Raw genomic sequence first — 24,281 nt, 5'->3', positions numbered from 1 at the left:
AAAAGCACACAATTATCTCAATAGAAAGAGTAGAAAAAATATTTGAATAAATATGCCACATGTTTATCATAAAAACCTTCAACAAACTCAGAGCAGAGTTAACCTTTCTCAACCTTATAAAGAGCATCTATTAAAACCCTACAGCTAACATTATAGTTAATGACCAAAGACTAATTGCTTTCTCTTTTAAAATAGCCACAATTCAGGGATGATTGATCTCATCATTTTATTCAATTTTGTACTAGATTCCTAGCCAATGTAATATGTAATAAAAATAAAAGGTGAAAAAGAGAGGGCAATGAAAAAAATGTCTCTATTTGCTGAGCTTTTGCCTAAAAAATCATGAAGAATCTACCCCAAAAAACTATTAGAATTAATTAGTGGTTATAGCAAGACGTTATAATGTAAATAAAGTAATAACCAAAATATGGAAAATATTTTAAAATACCATTTAGTATAGCATCAAAATCATGAAATATATGAAATTACATTTAAGAAAGGATTTGTAAGACTTCTACATAGAAAATTACAAAATAAGCTGAGGGAAAAAATAAAGATTTAAACAAATGTGGACATATGCCATTTAATATTGGGAAAAATATATTTTAAAATACTCCTCAAATTTAGAGTCACCAAAATCCATTTCCAAAATCTCAATTGATGAGATTTTCTAAAATTTATATTGTAATGCAAAGGATCTAGAACAGCCAGAGAGGGAGAGAGAGAGGAAGGGAGGGAGGGAGAAAGAGAGAGAAAATGAGATATTGAGAAAGATAAATTAAAAGAAGAAATTTGAAGAATAAAAACTACTTGACTTCAAAACTATTATTAATCAAGAAAGTGTGATATTGGTTTAAGAAAATGACATATAAATCAATGGAAAAGTATAGAGAGTACAGAAATAGAAAATAAACACACACACACACACACACACACACACAAACATTATTTAATTTTCTACAAAAGTAACTCATGGGAGAAATAATTTTATCTTCAGTAAACCATTTTTAAAAATCTGTTAAATAACATGTCTATCCCTACCTACCTCACAGCATATACCAACATCTGTTCATAAATATAAATACTAAATCTAACATTCTAATTTTTTTAAAAAATACATAGAGTATCTTCACAAGAAAGCAATTATTTCTCTCATAGTACACACACACACACACACACACACACACCACTCATATTTGAAAGGTAATATTATGGAATATCGTGGTTAAATTGGACTTCATGTATATTAAGAATTTTACTCTTCAAAATATAATTGAAAAAAATTAAAGGGCAAACAGCTGGGAGAAACTGTTTGCATAAAAATATCTATCAAAGAACTTGTATCCAGAATATATTTATAAAGAACTCTAATAACTCAATAATACAAGGACAAATAATCCAATAAAAATGGTCAAAAACTAGAACATGTATCTCAAAAATATGTAGAAAAGACCAAAACACATATGAAAAGAGTATCAGCATCATTAGTCAATAGAAAAATTTAAAAATAAAACACTGGAACATTATTTAGCAATAAAAACCAACAAACTACCAATACAGACTACATGGAAGACTCTCAAAAAGTTTATGCTGAGTGAAGGAAGCGCCTATGCTGGAAACAAAATGCAGATACTGTAACACACCATGTATATAGAATTTTAGAGACAGCAAAACTTAATTTATAGTGACAGAAATCATATCAGAGCTTTCCTGGAGTGAAGAAAAAGTTGGCTGCAAAGGGGCATGCGAGAATATTCTGGGGTGAAGAAAATATTCTATATCTTGATTGGAGATACATGTATCAAAACTTGAACATTACAAACCTATCATGCGCATTTAATTGTAATCATATATGCAATAAATTTGAAAACAATATAGTGATAACATGAGAACGGATGTCAGAGTCATGAATAACATGATACAGTCCTTTGTTTTTAACATAGGCATTCACTTTTAAATCTCAATTACTATCCACCACAAGCATAGGTACTGAATTTGATATTACAGATAATGAAATCAAAATCCATAGACATTCATTAGTCTCAAGACTCTCACGTTGTCTCAGAACCCTCACCTAGAACCAGTATATATCAGAATTATTTTCTTTAAAGAGGAACTCACAGTTGAAAATGTTTAAAATGTGTAAATTGCATTATACAAAAAATGTTTTGAATCCCTTTGAAGCATTTTTATAGGACTAACAACTCTTTTTTTGTCTATGTAGTTTTTCTATTCTCATTTATTTTTCTATAAATTGAGTAATGAAAACATTGATATTTGAAAATATGAAAATCTTTGGAGCTGGAGAGGGGTTTGGTTATCAAAGTGACATCTGAGTAAATTGGAGAAGTTGAAGGTTTGGTAGAAAAACACCTTGAGGAACCTTAACTGTTGACATGATTTCTTTCAGCATGAGAAGCAGCGTGTATATTTCAAAACTGAAACTATATTGTATTTAATATGTCATCCCCTTTACTGTGCTGTGAAACTGCACTTTACTGCTAAACAGTGGGAGTGTAAATTAACATCCTGGTTTAGTCTACAGTCATAATCAAATCCCAGTGCTCCAGGGCACAGAGCATGTCTGACAAATGAAAACAAAATAAAACAAAAAGAAGAGTCAATGTACTGTGCACCTACACTTCCACCATTAAACTACAACTTATTTCTGGTGTATGGCAACAGTTCTATAGTGATAGTGGTTTGGAACCTTGACAAAGTCAAACCATTTTGTCACATGTTATTCACTTCTAAACCAAGGAAGCACTATACCAAATTAAGTTGCTTGCAAAAACATGTGCCTTACTTATCAAAAACTGATGGATTTATTTATCACAATTATCATAATTTTGTTAGTTTATTTCTTTATTTATATGGGTCCTTAGTAAGGAACAAAGCAATATTAACATCCAAGTCCTTGACCTTTAAAGCCTATTCTCTTTTTGCTAAGACAAAAGGGAAATACCAGGGAGACCTTACAAATCCCCAGGAGAAGTGACATATTTCATAGAATGTACCTAGTCTTGGAAAAGTAAAGGGGACATTTTTGCTAGTATTTATAATTGATGGAAGATGTAGGAAGGGGCAAAACACCACAAGTATCAATGATTTAAGAGTGTGAAAAGAAAAAAGAAGAGATTCAATTTTTCCTGGTCACTCATGTGGAAAGAGGAGTGTTATTCATATTGCACATTCAAATCAAGGTCTATCTTTAGAACATTTTTATGTCACCAAGATTTCAGACACACCTCTACTCATAACAGTTAGAAATAAATGAGCCATAGTAGATCACAGGCTCATTCTATACCACATTCACTTCAGTTTTCCTGGGAGCAGATGTATGAATGATCTTAACCAGAAGGCCAAAAGAATACTCCATTTCAGAATTCATGACAGTTATTATAATTTCAAAAAAAAAATAAAGAGAAACAAAACAGATACCAATAACAGATGGTCTAAAACTTACTGCGCACATTTTATGTATAATTGTACTAAATGCCAGGGTATAAAAAGAATGACAAAAAGGAGAAAAATGGAATATTAAAGCTAGAGATCGGATAATTTTTAATGAATTTCTTACTTTGGAGCTCCATTTACTTGTAAATTACTTGATAATTTTGATATGATGCATTTAATTTTGTAAAATATTTTGTTACTGCAAAGATTACCTATTTTATTTTGTATCATATAGCTTTCATCAAATTTTGTATATTCTATTACTCTTTCTAATTTCAGTATTAAGTCTCTACATAGCAAATTGCATGCCTAAGTCACATTTTAAATGGTATTAAAACTTGATTTCCCGTAATACAGACTCACAATTGGTATGTTTGCCTGAATTTAAGTAATTGAATTTAAGTAATTTAAGTAACTGAATTTAAGTAATCCATATGTAGTTAAAATAACCAAATATAGATCCAGTACACTTGGTATTTATGTAGCTAGTAATTTGGTAAAAAGGATTTTTCTCAAAACCTTAATGTTCCTCATCCTCACTGAAGAAAACTAGGGATTTATGCTTCCTTTCACCTTCTGTTCCATCTGACTCTTAGACTATCAGCCTCACAACAAAAAGCCTTTTCTTCATGAACATAGACCTCTTTGCTCCTAGGGCAAGTCACTGACTTAGCCTAATACCACAATCAGAAAAGTCATTTAATAAATGTCTTGATAAAAATGCATGAGCAGCTGTTTCTTTATAAAAAGAAGTAAACTAGAGTGATGGTCTGAGGGGGAGAAAGTGAGGGAAGATTCTGGAATGAACGATTGAGTTGGACAGCCAAAAATATGTAGGAGGTTGATGTTGAGTAAATCGCCATTCCCACAGAAGAAAACATACTTAAAACTCTTCAAATGAATAACAATAAACATCTCGAGAAAAGTGATTTTCTACCTTCTTGACTAATTACTTTTGCTTTCTTTGTAAATGTATATCTACCTATTATCTATCATCTATCTATTTTCTATCATCTATCTAAATATCTGTTTATTCTACCTATCTATTTTTTGATCCATCTAGTACATATATTTTTCAGTCTTGTCACCTGAACGTATGATTCGATACGTTGGTGAATCATTGATATCATGATTATGATATTTCATTCAAAGTTAGGAGATTGGTTAAGGGACTCTAGGATTAAACAGCCATTAATAGTATCTTAAATTCTCTGGATGCAAATAAAATTTATTACACTGACAATCCTTTACTCTTTTATTTAGAATATATAAATAAACATGTATAAATATATAAGAAACACAACTACTGTCATAAAATGGTTTGCATATTTAATTCTTAAAATTTTTTTGATTAATGACATTATGTACAAATGCAATTCCCAATAATCAATTCTGAAAATGTTACTTATCAGACATTATATTTTAGACTGTAAAGAAATTGAAGTTAATTATAGCTTTTAAAATAAAGTACTACACATTATTTAGTGCCTAATTTATTTATTTTTTATATCTTTATTGGAGTATAATTGCTTTACAATGTTCTGTTAGTTTCTGCTGTATAACAAAGTGAATCAGCTATAGGTATACATATATCCCCATATCCCTTCTCTCTTGCGTCTCCCTCCCACCCTCCCTATCCCACCACTCTAGGTGGTCACAAAGCACCAAGCTGATCTCCCTGTGCTATGCGACTGCTTCCCAATAGATATCTGTTTTACATTTGGTAGTGTACATATGTCAGTGCTACTCTCTCACTTTGTCCCAGCTTACCCTTCCCTGCCCCACTGTGTCCTCAAGTCCATTCTCTACATCTGTGTCTTTATCCTGTCCCATCCCTAGGTTCATCAGAACCATTTTTTTTTTAGATTCCATACATATGTGTTAGTATACAGTATTTGTTTTTCTCTTTCTGACTCACTTCACACTGTATGACAGATTCTAGGTCCAGCCACCTCATTACAAATAACTCAATTCTGTTTCTTTATGGCTGAGTAATATTCCATTGTATATGTGTGACACACCTTCTTTATCCATTCATCGATCAATGGACACAGGTTGTTTCAATGTCCTGGCTATTGTAAACAGTGCTGCAGTGAACATTGCAGTGCATGTCTCCTTTAGAAATATGGTTTTCTCAGGGTATATGCCCAGTAGTGGGATTGCTGGGTCATATGGCAGTTCTATTTTTAGTTTTTTAAGGAACCGCCATACTGTTCTCCATAGTGGCTGTATCAATTTACATTTCACCAACAGTGCAAGAGGCTTCCCTTTTCTCCACACCCTCTCCAGCATTTATTGTTTGTAGATTTTTTGATGATGGCCCTTCTGACCGGTGTGAGGTGATACCTTATTGTAGTTTTGATTTGCATTTCTCTAATGATTACTGATGTTGAGCATCCTTTCATGAGTTTGTTGGCAATCTATATTTTCTCTGGAGAAATGTCTATTTAGGTCTTCTGACCACTTTTGGACCAGGTTTTTTGTTTTTTTCATATTGAGCTGAATGACATGCTTGCATATTTTGGAGATAAATCCTTTGTCAGTTGCTTCATTTGCAAATATTTTCTCCCACTGTGAGGGATGTCTTTCATCTTTTTTACTGTTTCCTTTGCTATGCAAAAGCTTTTAAGTTTCATTAGGTCCCATTTGTTTATTTTTGTTTTTATTTCCATTTCTCTAGGAGGTTGGTTAAAAAGGATATTGCTGTGATTTACGTCGAAGAGTGTTCTGCCTATATTTTCCTCTAAGAGTTTTATAGTGTCTGGTCTTACATTTAGGTCTTTAATCCATTTTGAGTTTATTTTTGTGTACAGTACTAGGAAGTGTTCTAATTTCATTCTTTTACATGTAGCTGTCTGGTGGTCTTAGCACCATTTATTGAAGGGGCTGAATTTTCTCCATTGTATATTCTTGCCTCCTTTGTCAAAGATAAGATGACCATGTGTGTGTGGGTTTATCTCTGGGCTTTCTATCCTGTTCCACTGATTTATATATCTGTTCTTGTGCCACTACCATTCTGTCCTGATTACTGTAGCTTTGTAGTATAGTCTGAAGTGAGGGAGCTTGATTCATCCAGCTCAATTTTTCTTTCTCAAGATTGCTTTGGCTATTTGGGGTCTTTTGTGTTTCCATACAAATTGTGTAATTTTTTTTTGTTCTGGTTCTGTGAAAAAGGCCATTGGTAGTTTGATGCGGATTGCATTGAATCTATACATTGCTTTGGGTAGTAGAGTCATTTTCACAAAGTTAATCCTTCCAATCTAAGAACATGGTATATTTCTCCTTCTGTTTGTACCATCTTTAATTTCTTTCATCAGTGTTTTACAGTTTTCTGCAGGTCTTTTCTCTCCTTAAGTAGGTTTATTCCTTGGTATTTTATTCTTTCTGTTGCATTGGTAATTGGGAGTGTTTCCTTACTTTCTCTTTCTGATTTTTTGTCATTAGTGTATGGGAATGCAAGAGATTTCTGTGCATTAATTTTGTATCCTGCTACTTTACCAAATTCACTGATTAGCTTTCGTAGTTTTCTGGTAGCATCTTTAGGATTCTCTATGTATAGTATCATGTCATCTGGAAAGAGTGACAGCTTTACTTTTTCTTTTCCAATTTGCATTCTTTTATTTCTTTTTCTTCTCTGATTGCTGTGGCTAAGACTTCCAAAACTATGTTGAATAATAGTGGTGAGAGTGGGTACCCTTGTCGTCTCCCTGATCTTAGAGGAAATGTTTTCAATTTGTCACCATTGAGAATGATGCTGGCTGTGGGTTTGTCACATATGGCCTTTATTATGTGGAGGTAGGTTCCTTCTATCCCCACTTTCTGGAGAGTTTTTATCATAAATTGGTGTTGAAGTTTTTCAAAAGCTTTTTCTGCATCTATTGAGATTATCAATTGGCTTTTTATACTTCAATGTGTTAATATGGTGTATCACATTGATTGATTTGCATATATTGAAGAATCCCTGCATTCCTGGGATAAACCCCACTTGATGAAGGTGTATGATCCTTTTAATGAGCTGTTGGATTCTGTTTGATAGAATTTTATTGAGGAGTTTTGCATCTATTTTCATCAGTGATATTGGCCTGTAGTTTTCTTTTTTTGTGACATTTTTGCCTGGTTTTGATATCAGGTGATGGTGGCCTCATAGAATGAGTTTGGTAGTGTTCCTTCCTCTGCTATATTTTGGAAGAGTTTGAGAAGGATAGGTGTTAGCCCTTCTCTAAATGTTTGATAGAATTGGCCTGTGAAGCCTTCTGGTCCTGGCTTTTGTTTGTTGGAAGACGTTTAATCACAGTTTCAATTTCAGTGCTTATGATTGGTCTGTTCATATTTTCTATTTCTTCCTGCTTCAGGTTTGTAAGGCTGTACTTTTCTAAGAATTTGCCCATTTTTTCCAGTTTGTCCATTTTATTGGCGTATAGTTGCTTGTAGTAATCTCTCATGATCCTTTGTATTTCTGCAGTGTCAGTTGTTACTTCTCCTTTTTCATTTCTAATTCTGTTGATTTGAGTTTTCTCCCTTATTTTCTTGATGAGTCTAGCTAATGGTTTATCAATTTTGTTTATCTTCTCAAAAAAACAGCTTTTAGAATTATTGATCTTTTTTATTGTTTCCTTCATTTCTTCTTCATTTATTTCTGATCTGATCTTTATGATTTCTTTCTGTCTGCTAACTTTGGGTTATTTTTTGTTCTTCTTTCTCTAATTGCTTTAGGTGTTAGGTTAGGTTGTTTATTTGAGATTTTTCTTACTTCTTGAGGTAGGATTGTATTGCTATAAACTTCCCTCTAGAACTGCTTTAGCTGCATCCCATAGATTTTCAGTCGTCGTGTTTTCATTGGCAATTGTTTCTAGGTATTTTTTGATTCCCTCTTTAATTTCCTCAGTGATCTCTTGGTTATTTAGCAGCGTATTGTTTAGGCTCCATGTGTTTTTATTGTTTACAGATTATTTCCTGTAATTGATATCTAGTCTCATAGTGTTGTGGTCAGAAAAGATACTTGATATGATTTCAATTTTCTTAAATTTACTGAGGCTTGATTTGTGACCCAAGATATGATCTATCCTAGAGAATGTTCCATGTGCACCTGTAAAGAAAGTGCATTCTGCTGTTTTTAGATGGAATGTCCTATAAATATGAATAAGTCCATCTGATCTAATGTGTCATTTAAAGCTTGTTGTTTCCTTATTTATTTTCGTTTTGGATGATCTGTCCATTGGTGAAAGTGGAATGTTAAATTCCCCTACTATTATTGTGTTACTGTTGATTTCCCCTTTTGTGGCTGTTAGCATTTGTCTTATATATTGAGGTGCTCCTGTGTTTGGCACATAAATATTTACGATTGTTATATCTTTTTCTTGGATTGATCCCTTGATCATTATGTACTCTCCTTCTTTAACTCTTGTAATAGTCTTTATTTTATAGTCTATTTTGTCTGATATGAGAATTGTTACTCCAGCTTTCTTTTGATTTCAACTTGCATGTAATACCTTTTTCCATCCCCTCAGTTTCAGTCTGTATGTTTCCCTAGGTCTGAAGTGGGTCTCCTGTAGACAGCATATATATGGGTCTTGTTTTTGTATCCATTCAGGTAGTCTGTGTCTTTGGTAGGAGCATTTAATCCATTTACTTTTAAGGTAATTGTCAATATGTATGTTCCCATTACTATTTTCATTTTGGGGGTGTTTGTTTTTATAGGACTTTTCTTTCTCTTGTGTTTCCCACCTAGAGAAGTTCCTTTAGCAGTTGTGGTAAATCTGGATATGTACGCTGAATTCTCTTAACTTTTGCTTGTCTAGGAAGGTTTTAATTTCTCCGTCACATCTCAATGAGATCCTTGCTGGGTAGAGTAATCTTGGTTGTAGGTTTTTCCCTTCATCACTTTAAATAGGTCCTGCCACTCCCTTCCGGCTTGCAGAGTTTCTGTTGAAAGATCAGCTGTTAACCTTATGGGGATTCCCTTGCATGTTATTTGTTGCTTTTCCCTTGCTGCTTTTAATATTTTTTCTTTGTATTTAATTTTTGATAGTTTGATTAATATGTGTCTTGGTATGTTTCTCCTTGGATTTATCCTGTATGGGACTCTCTGCCCTTACTGGACTGATTATTTCCTTTCCCATGTTAGGGAAGTTTTCGACTATAATCCATTCAAATATTTTCTCAGACCCTCTCTTTTTCTCTTCTTCTTCTGGGACCCCTATAATTCAAATGTTGGTACTTTTAATATTTTCCCAGAGGTCTCTGAGACTGTTCTCAATTCTTTTCATTCTTTTTTCTTTATTCTGATCTGTGGTAGTTATTTCCATTATTCTATCTTCCAGGTCACTTTTGCATTGTTTTGCTTCCATTACTCTGCTATTGATTCCTTCTAGAGTATTTTTAATTTCATTTATTGTGTTGCCCATCATTGTTTGTTTGCTCTTTAGTTCTTCTAGCTCCTTGTTAAGCATTTCTTATATTTTCTCCATTCTATTTCCAAGATTTGGGATCATCTTTACTATCATTACTCTGAATTCCTTTTCAGGTGGACTGCCTATTTCCTCTTCATTTGTTTGGTATGGTGGGTTTTACCTTGCTCCTTCATCTGCTGTATAATTCTCTGTCTTCTCATTTTTTTTAAATTACTGTTTGTGTTATCCTTTTTGCAGGCTGCTGGTTTGTAGTTCCTCTTATTTTTGGTGCCTTCCCCCAGTGTGTGAGGTTTTTTCAGTGGCTTCTGTAGGCTTCCTGGTGGCGGGGGGGACTGGTGCCTGTGTTCTGGCAGGTGGAGCTGGATGTTGCCTCTCTGGTGGACAGGGCTGTGACTGGTGGTGTGTTTTGAGGTGTCTGTGAACTTAGTATGATTTTAGGCAACCTCTCAGCTAACGTGTAGGGTTGTGTTTGTATCTTGCTAGATGTTTGGCATGGGGCGTCTACGATTGAAGCTTACTGGACATTGGGTGGAGCTGGGTCTTAGTGTTGAGATAGATATCTCTGGGACAGCTCTCTCCGATTAATATTACATGGGGCTGGGAGGTCTCTGTTAGTCCAATGTATTGGACTCAGGTCTCCAACCTTGGAGGCCTAGGCCCAATACCCGGCTGGAGCACCAAGACCTTGCCAGCTGCATGGCACAGGAGAAAAGGAAGAAAAACAGAAAAAAACAACAGACAGAGCCCCCAAACAAATGGTAAAAGCAAAATTGAACAGACAAAAATCACACAAAGAAACAAACACGCTTGTAAAAAGAAAAAAGCAAGCAAACAAAAACCAAGAAACAAAAAACGGACAGAACCCCAAGACAAATGCTAAAAGCAAAACTAAACAGACAAAATCACACAAAGAAACATACACACACACACTCACAAGAAGAGAAAAAAAAGGAAGAGAGCAACGAAACCAATAAACAATCCCACCAATGAAAACAAGCACTAAAAACTAAACTAAGATAAACATGAAACCAAAAACAAATCAAACACAGAAAGCAAACCCCAAATCTACATTTGCTCTCAAATCCACCACTTCAATTTTGGGAACATTCGTCTATTCAGGTATTCCACAGATGCAGGGTTTATCAAGGTGATGGCAGGGATTTAATCACCTGCGGCTGCACAGAGAAATTTCCCTTTCTCTTGTTTGTTTGCACAGCTCCTGGGGTTCAGCTTTGGTTTTGGCCCTGCCTCTGCATGTAGGCCGCCTGATGGCATCTGTTCCCTTACCAGAGAGGACATGGTTAAAGCAGTGGCTGATTAGGGCTCCTTTGTTCACTCAAGCTAGGGAAAGGGAAATGTACAGTAGTGTTAATTGGAACGTGGGGTGAGCCTGTGGTGGCAGAGGCTGGCATGACATTGCAACAGCCTGAGGTGCGCAGTGTGTTCCCCCAGGGAGTTGGCCCTGGATCACGGAACCCTGGCAGTGGCATGCTGCACAGGCTGCCAGGGAGGTATGGGTAGTGACCTGTGCTTGCACACAGGATTCTTGGTTTCAGCTGCGGTAGCGGTAGCAGTCTGTGCTCACCTTTAGGGTCCAAGATGATATCCACATCTCACACCCATCTCTGGAGCTCACTTAGGCAGTGCTCTGCCGTTTGTGGGCACATGGAGCAGGAAGCCCCTCTCCTCACACACCCCAAAACAATGGTCTCTTGCCTCTCTGGCAAGTCCAGACTTTTCCCCAGACTCCCTCCCAACAGCTGTGGCACACTAGCTCCTTTCAGGCTGTCTTCACACAACCAATCCCAGTCTTCTCCCTGGGGTTTGACATCCGAAGCCCAAGCCTCAGCTCCCAGCCCCCACGTGCCCTGGTGGGTGAGCAGACAAGTGTCTCAGGCTGGTGAGTGCTGGTCAGCACTGATCCTCTGTGCAGGAATCTCTCCACTTTGCCCTTTGCACCCCTGTTGCTGCACTCTCCTCTGTGGCTCCAAAGCTTCCCCCGCACCGTCCCTGCCAATGAAGGGGCCTCCTAGTGTGTGGAAACTTTTCTTCCTTCACAGCTCCCTCCCAGAGGCACAGGTCCATCCCTATTCTTTTGTCTGTTATTTTTTTTTTCTTTTTCCCTACCCAGGTATGTTGGGATTTTCTTGCCTTTTGGGAAGCCTGAGGTCTTCTGCCGGCATTCAGTAGGTGTTCTGTAGGAGTTGTTCCACATGTAGATGTATTTGTGGGGAAGGTGATCTCCACATTTACTACTCTGACATCTTGAAGGTCTCTTTTAGTGTATAATTTTTATATATTTTTTATTTTTAGGTACTGATTTTTCTATTTTTTTTCTAAAAAGCATAAAGCTGAATTTGCATCCTTTAATTATGTTTAATCCTATCTTCCTTTATATTCATATTTATGTTTCTGTAGTCATTCATTATCTGAGTGTTCCAGACCATTCATTATTTCAAATTTTAATAAGTTATAAAAAGAAATATACATTGAACTAAAGAACATACCACAATTATCAGAAAAAAATACAAATATACCAATGATTACACATGCGATTAATAAAACCTCAAAATGATTTTGATAAATTAGTTATGTTCTTTTATGTGACTCATTATTCAGATACTCAAAATAAATGGAGATTAATTAATATATTTATTTACTACATATATAATGCTCACAACTTTTCTTTCTTATAGTTAGAAAAATGCAGAATTATTTATATTTGGTCTATTTCTCTTCTGATTAAATAAAGACTGCATACAGGCTTTTGCTTTCTTCTTGATGAAATAATACATCTTTTAATTATATACTGAAACATTTTAATTCCCTGATGGCAAAATCTAAGCAGCTTCTGAACTAACATCTTAAATTTCTTCTTAAGAGGAAACAACTAATGTTTAGGTGTTCAATGACTTTTCATTAATAAGGACACATTGACATTATGAAACCAAATTAGAAGAGATAAAATGATTAAAACAGACTTCTAAAATTTTGAGAATTTCCTCTTAACTAAAAAGCATGATTCTTATGAGTTTTCTTGCACAATGTTCTTTTAGCTCAGTATTGCTTTTTTTTTTTTTTCTGAAAGTGACATCACTTTCCCTATTCCTCAGTGAAACTCTAAGTTTAAGAGAGTAGTTCTCTACATGTTGGCAGGCACTCTGGCTAAGTGTGTAAGCATTTCCCAAACCAAATCCCTACTGATAAAAGGGTAAAGGTAAAACAGATGAATACTAATGGATTCTGGCCAAGTTGGCTTTCTAGCTTCTGTCTCAGTTAATATTTCTGTCTTTATTCAGGACACTAAAATTACACTTTGACAGGATCTGATCTCCACTTATCCCCTGTGCAATAAAGTCCAAGGTAATAAATCAAATATTTTCTTGTTCATAGAGTGTGAACTTAATTTCATAGATTACTGTTTTCCGCTTGCTGAAATAATTTGATTAGTATACCCAGAGATGCCATAGGGTTTTCCTTTATTAAAAGAAAAAAAAAAACTCTACAGATATGTTTTGATAGAAGACTACTTATGTGTCCTATAGTCCAGTAGGATTTACACTGGTGTTAATTTTGTTGATTTTTTAACATTGTCTCCCTATAATTTATAATTTCAATGCCATGGCCTGATAGTTCTTACAGTACCATCTGTCTCTGTCACCTGAATAACTGTTACATCTCCCACAGACCATATATATATGCTTTAACACAGCTCTCTGACTCTGTCGCATCTCTAGATTTGGAGATATGACTTCACATCATATCATATCCTAAGGTTACATTAGAGCATGAATTCTGATTAGAGGAGACATCACCACCATGGGGACAAGAATTGGTTTTATGCATGAAAATAATCTGACTCATTTATGTATAAGCACAGATATTCATACAGCACATATCAGATCTGTGGTATTAAATTTTCTTAGGGTTGTTTAGGTTAAAATCTAAACCTTTCCCTTAGAGGATGATAATAAAAAAAAAAAAAAAAGAGGTTAAGAAACATTGATTTAGCATAAGGACCACTCATGTACAACACTGTTTTTTATGTTTTCTCAGATTGACAGGCTCAATGACTTGTCAGTCATCTAGAAGGTGTTTTTAGTCACATATTTACTGCTATGTGGCTCTAATATAGCCCCACCATTTTGTAATTCCTTACTTTGCTCTAAAACTTTATCAAACTGAATTTGATGCAACTAGTATTCTTCTCAGGCTTAAGTATGATGCATGCCTAACTGTATATTAATTAATCAGTTTTATTTTCTCTTAACAATTAACTGCGTTCACAGAAAATATAAGAATAATCACTTAGTCATAGAGGCTGGGAAGCTGGAGAAAATTACATGGAAAGAAATATCAAGCCAGAAGGCTAGGAGAGGCAAGAAAGGAAGCTGAATCGTAGTGGCCAGAAAGCACTATGACAATTTAAATATTTGGAGGCAAAATAAAGAAAAAAATTCAGGCACTTAAAGATTCAGAAGGAGAAGTTCATGGGGCTAAGACAAAATCTTCTTACTATGAAGTATTTTTAGGAACCAAAAATATTAAAAATGTTAATAAGTTCTTAAAATATTACTAATCCATCTATTGCTTGCATTAACATCATTGGTCCAAGTAGTAGAATGGTTATTGTAATAAAAATTCTGGGACAAAATAGGCCAAAGGAGTTTTGACACTGAACTATATATCTTCAGTTTATCTAAATTGGGAATGTTGGAAAGACCTTTGATTTCATATTGAGTTCCTTTCTGAAGACAGTCAAGAAGCACAGGGAACAGGGAGTACTAGCGATGCTTAGGCAGCTGTGCATTTAAGAGCTAGCTAGTCCCAGGTGGAGCATAGTATCATGGATCATGAAGCAATCACTCTTTTTTCAATAAATTGCTCTTGTACAGTGTTGCTCTTAAATTATCCCATTGGTAAAACAAGTCTTATATAGTGAGGGGAAAGGCCATGTGACAATTTCCAATAGCACAACCTGAGACTCATTTTTGACATATAATTTATTTCTTCCTGACATGATATTCGGAGGATTGCCAGAGACCACGCAACACGTGAATTTAATGTAGAAAAGACAGCTGCCAGGATATCCATTTTCATTGTCCCTCCAGAACAAAAAAAAAAATAGATAAATAATCATCCATCATTTTATTATGTAAAATATGGAAACATATGTATACTTTCAGAAAAAAATCAAGAGGAATTCATGTTATCTGTTGTTTCCTTTTATTTACTGTTGCTCCTGCTAAAACCTTCCCTAAATTATGGCTTTAAAGGTGTTACGATACTACTCCTTTCCTTCCCTACCCTACTCTATTCTGGTAGGAGTTCTGGAGTGCATTTTCTAAATCTTAATCCTCCTCAAAAACTTGTGGTAGATCCCATTTCATACAGTGTTAATTAAAGGTCTTCCCGGATACTCACCTTTCTTGGTATGATTTGTATCTGTCTAGCTTTATCTGGCACTTCTTCCTTATATGAACATTTTGCTCCAAGTAAATAATTTACTGTTTTTGAGCATATCACAGATTTTACTATTTTCATACTTCTGTTCATTCTGTTCATATTCATTTATCTACCTTCTCAAATGTCTCCTCTATATTATCTTTTCTCTGACCCACCATTCCCAGCCTCATACTATCAGCTAAGAGTTCTTCTTTACTTTATTTCCCTTAGGTAAAATGCCATTTGACATATAGCAAGTAATTTATAACTATTGGTTTTATCCCTTCTCCAATCCTAATTTTAGGACTTGCTTAAATCTACCTCTTATTGTGCTTTAATTTATTCATTACTTGCTTACTCGTTAACCATTTCAGAGTAAATGCTATGACTTTCTTTTAACATTGTATTGTACAATGCCTAACAAGGAATATGGTATATAGGGAGAGTTAGACAAATTTGGTAAATTGAATTGAATTGGCAAGTTACTGGATAAATGTGTTAGGTCTAAATGCTACTTTTCACCTGCACTTCTCTTCCTTGTGGATGGCAATGAAGTGACAAGGTCAGTCATATATTGATAAACTTTAGGATCACTGTTGTTTCAAGAATGTGAAAAATATAGCTGTTAGGAAATCATATTTTCTTCATGGACTCTTTTGTAGTTTTTATAAAGTCTTTTCCAACATGATCCTAGCCAAAAATGGTATGCACACTCACGTTATTATATTTCACATAAAATATTGGACATGTTCCAATTTCAAAACCTCAACCTCTACACTGGTATATTAAATTTGGGTGATGATTTCAAGTCTAATTGTAACTGTACTACATGTTCATTCAACTGGTTATTAAGTATATGTCTTGAATCAAGTACTTTGCTGAAAATTGAAGTGATGATGATGAATAAAAAGTGACCTGTGGGATCACTTCCCTGTGGGGTCTCACAATCTAAGCTACACAGGCAGAGCTTACATATGAGCAATTACAATACATTGGGGTGGGGTCTAAATGGAGGACTTCATTGGAGTGTTAGTAACAGAAAAGCTTCTGTTTGAGGGGCTCAAGAAAGTAGGAGATCTAAAGAATAAGTTGCACAGGATCTTGGAAAAATAGAAAAACCCAGTTTGGCAGTCCAAGGAGTAAAGATGTTTCAGTTAGATTTAGGCCAAAACAGCAGAATGAAGACCATGAGTTTTTTATTCTCACCTCCTCTCATGGGCACACCAAAATTACAATGATTTGCAGAGCACCTATAGATGAAAAAGAGCAAGACCTACCAAAAAAGACATACCAAAAAAGATCTTCTACAACTGAAGATATAAAGAAGAAACCACATGAGATGGGTAGGAGAGACTGAGTCATGCTATAGTCAAGATCCATACCCCTCAGTCTATCCACAAATGGTAGAATAATTACAATTTCAGAGTTTCTCCCCAAACAGTGAGGGATCTGAGCCCTACACAGGCCTAGGGGTCCTGTGCCAGAAATACAAGCCCCTAGAGCATTTGGCTTTGAAGGCCAGCAGGGCTTAATTTCAGGAGACCCGGAGGACTATGGGAAATAGGACTCCACTTCTAAAAGGTGCACACAAAACCTCACAGGTTCTGGGATGCAGGGCAAAAGCAGTAATTTGAAAGGTACCTGTGTGATGCCTATCAGCTGATCTTGAAGAATCTACTGAAGAGGCAGGGGGCAATTAGAGCTCACCCTCCATAGACATAGAAACTGGCAGCAGCCATTTGGGGGAACTCATTCTAGCATGTGGACACTGATGCTGGCAAGCACCATTTTGGAATCCACCCTCTAGCTTATTGGCCTCAGGACCTAGCCCCACCCATGCCCACCAGCTTCTTGGCATCAGTACTAGGACTACCCAGGCCAAGCAACTAACTGGCTGGAGACACAGCCCCAACCACCAGCAGACAGGCTGCCTTAAGATCTGCTGAGCCCACAGCAACCCCTAGACATGGCTCTACCCACCAGAGGGTTTAGGTCCAGGCCCCAAAACTGGTGCACAGGCACTATATATGGGGTACAAAGCCAGAGCCCCCAGGACCCAGGTCCATCCAACAGTGGACAAGCACCAGCTCCAGAATCCCCAACCCCTCCCAACCTGCTCTAGCCTCAGGGCCAGACTCACTCACCAGTGGAAGGACACCAGCCTCAGGAAAACTGCAGCCTTGCAGCCTACAGACCCAGCTGACTTACCAGCAGGCTACCACCAGCCATGGGACAAGCTGGGCCTCAGCCCTACCCATCAGAAGGCTGACACAAGCTTCAGGACCTCACAACCAGCTATGTCAGGAACCAGACCTCACAAACAGCTATGTCAGGAAACAGCTATGTCACCAACAGTCTCACACTAGCTCTGGGACCCCTGGGCCCTGCAGCAAGAGCTCAGGATCTAGCTCTACCTGCCAGTGGGCTGGCACTAGCCACAGGACCTAGTTTCACTGACCAGTAGGTGGGTACCAGCCTGGGATCTCCTGATCCAGACTCCAGCCAGCAGTAAGCAAGCAGTAGCCAACCTAATGGTAACCATAAACCAAAAATCTATGTTAGATACACACACAAAAGACAGAAAGGAATCCAAACATGACACTAAAGATACTCATCAAATCACAAGGGAAGAGAACAAAAGAAGAAAGAAAAAAGATATACAAAACAACCCTAAAACAACTGAAAACATGTCAATAAGTAAATACCTATCAATAATTCTTTAAATGTAAATGTACTAAATGCTCCAATCAAAAGACATAAAAACACAGAGTGGCTGAATGGATAAAAAACAAGAGCTGTAAACATGCTGCCTACAAGAGTCTCACTTCAAGTACAAAGACACACACAGACTGAAATGCAGGGGATGGAGAAAGGTATCCCATACAAATGGAAATCAAAAGAAAGCAGGAGTAGCAATACTTTATCAGTCAAAATAAATTTTTAAAAATAACTACTATAAGAGACAAAGAAGGACACCACACAATGATCAAGAGATTAATCCATGATGATGTAGCACTGTAAATATATATGCACACAAAATAAGACCACCTAAATACATAAAGAAAATATTAACAGACATAAAGGAAAAAAATTGACAGAAACACAATAATAGCAGGAGACTTTAGTACCCCACTTACATCAATGGACAGATTATCCAGACAAAGAATCAATAAGGGAACACTGGCCTTAAATGATACATTATATCATATGGCCTTAGCAGATATATAAAGAACATACCATCCAAAAGCAGCAGAATACACATTCTTTTCAAGTGCATATGGAACAGTCTCCAGAACAGATCACATGCTAGGCCACAAAACAAGCCTCAGTAAATTTAAGAAAACTGAAAACATATCAAGTACCTTTTTTGAACCACAACACTATGAGACTAGAAATCAGCTAATCGAAAAAAAACTGCAGAAAAACAAACATGTGGAGGCTAAACAATATGCTACCAAACAACCAGTGGCTCACTGAAGAAATCAAAAAAGAAATTTAAAAATACCTGGAAACAAATGACAATAAAGACATGATGATACAAAATCTATGGAATTCAGCAACAGCAGTTCTAAGAGGGAAGTTTATAGAGATACAAGCTTACCTCAGGAAATAGGAAAAGTCTCAAATAAACAACCTAAACTTACACTTAGAGGAATTAGAAAAAGAGGAACAAACAAAATCCAAACTTAGTAGAAAAAAATAAATCATAAAAATCAGATCTGAAATAAATGAAATAGAGACCTACAAGAAATGGAAAAGATCAATGAAACTAAGAGTTGGCTCTTTGAAAAGAAAAACAAAATTGACAAAGCTTTAGCCAGACTCATCAAGAAATACAGAGGTCCAAAATCAGTAATATCAGAAATGAAAAAGGAGAAGTTACAAGTGACACCACAGAAATATAAAGAATCATAAGAGAATACTACAAACAGCTAGATGCCAATAAAATGGACAATCTAGAAGTAATGGACAAATTCCTAGAAGTATACAAACTCCCAAGACTGTACCAGGAATAAATAGAAAATATGAACAGACCAATAGCCAGCACTGAAATTGAATCAGTAATTTTAAAACTCCCAAAAAACAAAGTCCAGGACCAGATGGCTTCACAGGTGAATTCTAGCAAACATTTAAAGAAGAGATAATGCCTAACCTTCTCAAACTATTCCAAAACGCTGAAGAGGAAGGAACATTTCTAAACTCATTCTATGAGGCCAGCATCATCCTGATATCAAACCCAGAAAAAGATATCACACAAAAAAGGAAATTATTGGCCACTATCACTAATGAACATAGATGTAAAAATCTCCAACAAAACATTGGCAAACTGAATCCAACTATATGTTAAAAGAATTACACAGCATGATCAAGTGATATTTACCCAAGGGATGCAAGGATGGTTCAATATCCAAAAATTAATCAATGTGATAGACCACATTAACAAATTGAAGAATTAAAAACCATATGATCATCTCCATAGGTGCAGAAAAAGCTATGGATAAATTTCAACATCCATTTATGACAAAACTCCAGAAAGTGGTCATAGAGCGAACATACCTCAGCATAATAAAAGCCGTATATGAAAGCACACAGCTAACCTCATACTCAAAGGTGAAAAGGTGAAAGCATTTCCTCTAAGGTCAGGAACAAGACAAGGATGTCCACTCCTGCCACTTTTACTCAGTATACTATTGGAAGTCCTTGATGCAGCAATCAGAGAAGAAAAAGAAATAAAAGAAACCCAAATTGGAAAGGAGGAAGTAAAACTGTCATTGTTTATAGATGACACTATACTGTACATAGAAAAGCCTAAAGATGCCACCAGAAAATTTCTAGAGCTTATCAAGAGCTTGGTAGAGTTGCAGATACAAAATTAATATACAGAAACCTGTTGCATTTCTATGCACTAACAAAAAACTATAAGAAACAGAAATTAAGGAAATAATCCCATTTACCATCACATCAAAAAGAATAAAATACCTAGGAATAAACCTACATAAGGAGGTAAAATACCTGTACTTGGAAAACTACAGAATACTGATAAAAGAAATTTTAGAGGACACAAAGAGATGGAAAGATATACCTTGTTCATGGATTGGAAGAATTAATATTGTTAAAATAACCATAATAGCCAAGGCAATCCCCATCCCGATACCAACAGCATTTTTCACAGAACTAGAACAAATAATTTTAAAATTAGTATGGGAACACAAAAGACCCCAAATAGCCAAAACAATCTTAAGAAGAACAGAGCTGGAAGTATCATGTGCCCTGATTTCAGACTATACTACAAAGCTACAGTCATCAAAACAGTATGGTACTGGCACAAAAACAGACACATAGAGCAATGGAAAAGAATAGAGAGCTCAGAGATAAACTCATGCATTTATGGTCAATTAATCTATGACAAAGGAAGCAATAGAAAAACAAAGACAGTCTCTTCATTATGTGGTGCTCGGAAAACTGGACAACTACATGTAAAAGAATGAAATTAGAACATTTTCTCTCACCATATACAAAAATAAACTTAGAATGGATTAAAGACCTAAATGTAAGACCAGAAACCATAAAAGTCCTAGAAGAAAACATAGGCAGAACGTTCTTTGATATAGATCGCAACAATATTTGGGGGGATCTGTTTCCTAAGGCAAAGAAAACAAAAGCAAAAAAATAAAAAACACAAAAAACAAATGGGACCTAGTTAAACTTAAAAGCTTTTGCACAACAAAGGAAACCATCAACAGAATGAAAACTTAACCTACTGAATGGGAGAAAATATTTGCAAATTATATGACCGATAAGGGGTTAATATATATAAAGAATACCAACTTAATATCAACTTAATATCAAAAAACTAAACAACCCACTTAAATAATGGGCAGAAGAATTGAATAAACATTTTTCCAAACAAGACATAGAGATAGTTATGAGGCACAAGAAAAGATGCTCAACACTGTTAATCATCAGAGAAACTCAAATCAAAACCACAGTGAGGGGCTTCCCTGGTGGCGCAGTGGTTGAGAGTCCACCTGCCGATACAGGGGACACAGGTTCGTGCCCCGGTCCGGGAAGATCCCACATGCCACAGAGCGGCTGGGCCCGTGAGCCATGGCCACTGAGCCTGCGCGTCCGGAGCCTGTGCTCCGCAATGGGAGAGGCCACAACAGTGAGAGGCCTGCGTACCACAAAAACAAACAAACAAACAAAACCACAGTGAGATGTCACCTCACAGCTGTCAGAATGTCTGTCATCAAAAAAACCACAAACAAATGTTGGCAAGAATTTGGAGAAAAGGGAAACCTTGTACATTGTCAGTGGAAATATAAATTGGTACAGTTACTTTGGAAAACATTATGGTGATTCCTCAAAAAAACTAAAAATAGAACAACCATATGATCCGGCAATTCCAGCCGTGTATATATCTGAAGAAAATGAAAACACTAATTCAAAAAGATACATGCACCCCAGTGTTCATAGAAGCATTATTTACAATAGCCAAGATGTAGAAGCAATCTGTGTCCATCAACAGACAAATGGATAAAGAAGATGTAGTGTGCATACATACCATAGAATACTACTCAACCATGAAAAATAATGAAATTTTGCCATTTGTAAAAACATGGATGGACCTGGAAGTTATCATGCTTAGTGAAATAAGTTAGACGGAGAAAGACAAATACTGTATGTTATAACCTATGTGTGGAATCTAAAAAAGCAAATAAACTATTGAATATAACAAAAAAGAAACAGATTCACAGATATAGAGAAAAAACTAGTGGTTACCAGTAGAGAGAGGAAAGGAGGAGGAGTAAGAAAGGGGTAGAGGATTAAGAGGTGCAAACTATTACTTATAAAATAAATGAGCTACAAGGATATAGTGTACAGAACAGGGAATATATCCAATATTTTATAATAACTATAAATCACTATATTGTACACCTGAAACTAATATAATATTTTAAATCAATTATATCTCAATTAAAATATTTAAAAAAAACAAAAAGAAACAAAAAATTAAAACCACTACAATCCAAAAACAAAAGAGTTTTCAGTCAGAAATATCAGAATATACAAAGGTATAATTACAGTCGTGATCCTGTAAATATGTTTCAACTACATGTAAAATAATCCTGAATCCAGATGGCTTTAAAAGTAAAAGTATTTTTTTATCTTACTTGAGAGCTCAGTGATATGACACGCCTCAAATTTCTTGATTTATTAGCCCCTAATTTAGCAGTTCCTGTTATCAGGGACCACACTTCTTTCTATTGCTCTGATATTCTATCCATCATGATGGTTTCAAGTAAGACTAGTTTACTGTGTGGTCAAAAAATATTTATCAGAAGTGTTCAATTAAAAAAAAAATTTATTTAGTATAAGTTCTATTTACTTATGATTACTTTTTTCTTTTAAGGTTGATTTTGACTCTGCATTCACTATGCATGTTTCCCCTTTGGTCACTTTCCCCTAGTTTGAGGCCTCTACAAACTCCTGATCCAGTAGCTAGAGGGGTGGGTGGGTGAGTGCCAGTAGCAATTAAGGTCAAGGGAACTGAAAATCCAAAGGACTCTGATCCTTCTCCAGGTGTGAAACCAACGACTACACCAGTGTGTTACTCACACAACAGTGTTGTGGTACACTGTACACATCTGCACACTCCTAGGGCACACTTTTAAGGGTGATAGCACAACTTGTACTGAATACCCTCTGATTCCCAGTATATTATCATATAATTCATCTTTGTTGTTAAAACACTTACAACTTGAAATACAATGTATTTCTTCTCATAGTTTTGAGCTAAAAGATATGGTTTCACAGAAGAGTTCTACCAGAAAAGTCTATCTCCCCAGGAGGTACACACACTTTTATTTGTAATTTTTCCCTCTTCATTCAGTTTCTGGGCTGGTAAATAGCAAATTGAGATGAAAGAATTCTTTTGAACTGTTTTCTATGATCTCTTATTTACTCACTTCAACATAAAAATTAATTTATAATTGGACTCTGAATGTCTGGTTTATATTTTCAATACATTATTATTATATTAAAATGAGAAAAATATACCTATCTTTATGTGGCATTTAAAATGAATTAATCAGTTTATTTTCTGCTCAGGGACCGCATACGTTATTCAAGTAACTGCATTTATCATTCAAAATATTACTGTTCCTGACTTCTCTTCACAATCAATTGACTTTTATCTTTGTGGCACTTACCTCCTTGTATTGTTTGAGAGCTTTTACTGGTACAAATAATGTTATTTATACAAATTGATTAAGTAGAAATTTAGACTTCAAAATAAAATATAAACAAAATAATCTGGAAAGTAAGAAGGCTGTTGTATCAGTTTTGCCAAATAAAATATACATATTGGTAGATATTCAAATGTGAATTGCTGACTTGGATATCTGAAAAATAAAAATGAAGTCACTATTCATCTTAAAATGTAAACAAATGATAATGCCAATACAATCATAAACAATTTAAACTTAAGCTACATACTACTGCTGAGTGTAGCGTAGATGGATAGTAATTTCACAAACACACATAAATGAAGGTTATTAAGATCTAGGTCCCCATGAAGGTGCTCTAAACAATATGGCCCTTTGCCATACAATCCCAGTCCAAGTCTATTTATATTACTCCAAACACAACAGTACTACAGAAGGGGAAAGTCCCAAGCCAGAACTCAGAATCCTTGTATGGCTTTGTTAAATATCCTCTCTGCTTGTCAGATTTTTTATCGTTATAGTAAATATGTAGGATATATAGCCTCTGGAGTTTTTGTTGTTGTTGTTGTTTTTTAACTCTAAGACTCCAGGAATCTGTTTAAATCTTATCTGAGATGCATACAAAAGCTTTAGACTTGCTTTGTCCTGGGGCGGTGGGACAAATAGTTTTCTTTGTAGTTCCTAGAGCTAAAAATGTCTCACCCATCCAGTTTACAATGGTGTCAAAAAATCTCATGTTTAG

This window comes from Orcinus orca, chromosome 7, assembly GCF_937001465.1.
Source record: "Orcinus orca chromosome 7, mOrcOrc1.1, whole genome shotgun sequence".
NCBI lineage: Eukaryota > Metazoa > Chordata > Mammalia > Artiodactyla > Delphinidae > Orcinus > Orcinus orca.
This window is presented reverse-complemented; position numbering follows the sequence as displayed.